This window comes from Siniperca chuatsi, linkage group LG15, assembly GCF_020085105.1.
Source record: "Siniperca chuatsi isolate FFG_IHB_CAS linkage group LG15, ASM2008510v1, whole genome shotgun sequence".
Classification (NCBI taxonomy): domain Eukaryota; kingdom Metazoa; phylum Chordata; class Actinopteri; order Centrarchiformes; family Sinipercidae; genus Siniperca; species Siniperca chuatsi.
This window is the reverse complement of record NC_058056.1, coordinates 29,106,929-29,109,319: the sequence shown is the minus strand read 5'-3', so window position 1 is coordinate 29,109,319 and position 2,391 is coordinate 29,106,929.

Sequence of the window (2,391 nt, the reverse complement as noted above, 5' to 3'; positions counted from 1 at the left end):
TTGTGGACAGACGGTGGACATGTAGCAGACATTCCTGTGGTGCTGTAGAGATGGCAGAGACAGTAGAGACAATAGGGATAGTAGTAGAGACAGAGACAGTAGGGACATTTAGACAGTAGGACATTAGGGACAGTAGGGACATTAAGACAGTAGGAACAGTAGTAGAGACAGTAGTAGAGACAGTAGGGACATTTAGACAGTAGGGACAGTAGTAGAGACAGGACAGGGACAGTAGTAGGGACAGTAGGACAGTAGGGACAGTAGTAGGGATAGGGACAGTAGGGATAGAGACAGTAGGGACAGTAGGACAGGGACAGTAGTAGGGACAGTAGGACAGTAGAGACAGTAGTAGAGACAGAGACAGTAGGGACATTAAGACAGTAGGGATAGGGACAGTAGTAGGGACAGTAGGACATTAGGGACAGTAGCGACATTAAGACGGTAGGGACAGTAGTAGAGACAGTAGTAGGGACATTTAGACAGCAGGGACAGTAGTAGAGACAGTAGTAGGGATAGGGACAGTAGGACATTAGGGACATTAAGATGGTAGGGACAGTAGTAGGGACAGTAGTAGGGACATTAAGACAGTAGGGACAGTAGGACATTAGTAGGGACATTTAGACAGTAGAGACAGTAGTAAGGACAGTAGTAGGGACAGTAGTAGGGACATTAAGACAGTAGGGACATTAAGACAGTAGGGACAGTAGGACATTAGTAGGGACATTTAGACAGTAGAGACAGTAGTAGGGACAGTAGGACAGTAGTAGGGACAGTAGTAGGGACATTTAGACAGTAGGGACAGTAGGACAGTAGTAGGGACAGTAGGGACAGTAGTAGGGACAGTAGTAGGGACATTAAGACAGTAGGACAGTAGTAGGGACAGTAGTAGGGACATTAAGACGGTAGAGACAGTAGTAGGGACAGTAGTAGGGACAGTAGGACATTAGGGACAGTAGTAGAGACAGTAGAGACAGTAGTAGGGACAGTAGTAGGGACATTTAGACAGTAGGGACAGTAGTAGGGACAGTAGTAGGGACATTAAGACGGTAGAGACAGTAGTAGGGACAGTAGTAGGGACAGTAGGACATTAGGGACAGTAGTAGAGACAGTAGGGACAGTAGTAGGGACATTAAGACAGTAGAGACAGTAGTAGGGACAGTAGTAGGGACATTTAGACAGTAGGGACAGTAGTAGGGACAGTAGTAGGGACATTAAGACGGTAGAGACAGTAGTAGGGACAGTAGTAGGGACAGTAGGACATTAGGGACAGTAGGACAGTAGTAGGGACATTTAGACAGTAGTAGGGACAGTAGGGACAGTAGTAGGGACAGTAGGACATTAGGGACAGTAGGACAGTAGTAGGGACATTTAGACAGTAGGGACAGTAGTAGGGACAGTAGGACATTAGGGACAGTAGGACAGTAGTAGGGACATTTAGACAGTAGGGACAGTAGTAGGGACAGTAGTAGGGACATTAAGACGGTAGAGACAGTAGTAGGGACAGTAGTAGGGACAGTAGGACATTAGGGACAGTAGGACAGTAGTAGGGACATTTAGACAGTAGTAGGGACAGTAGTAGGGACAGTAGGACATTAGGGACAGTAGGACAGTAGTAGGGACATTTAGACAGTAGTAGGGACAGTAGGGACAGTAGGACATTAGGGACAGTAGGACAGTAGTAGGGACATTTAGACAGTAGTAGGGACAGTAGGGACAGTAGAGTCCCACAGTTTTCTTCTGATGTTTCTTTTCGTCCAGAAAAGCAGAAACCACTAAACAAAGTTCAGCTTCGCACTGACGATTAAAATCAATTCAGGCAGTTTGTGTTTTGCTCAGGGACAAAATGTTTTCTAACAGTGCAGCTGGTTTTTACTGAAGCAGAGCGTCACCGTGGCAACAAGGTCTCAGGCTAAACATCGAAGGCTGTGGAAGTGTGTGGTGATCAATTAAAATGAACACTTGAACTGATTGAATTGAATTGATGATGTATGACACATTTAATATGTCAAAAGCAGTTTTCATCTTGATGTTTGAAAACGCGTAATTACCTCCTAAAGTTAGACGGATGAACGCTGCCGTGATGAGACTTTGATCTTCACTCGCCGCAGAGTGAACAACTGTTGGTCAGCAGTTTGAATTTTGGCATTTTTCAATTATGTGAAAAAAGCAAACACTCCCAGACTGTTGACTGTTACTCACTTTATTCAGACCTTCACGAGGTCAAATTTATGAAATACGATCAGACGGTGAAACTTCCAAACACCAAAATGAAAATTGGATTTTAAACTTTCAATTCTGTCGTACATTAAAATTCCTTTAAATTTTGGCAGCCTCAGACTTCCATAGATCTCAACCTGGTTATCTTTTATCTCCAGATATCAAACTGTTAAT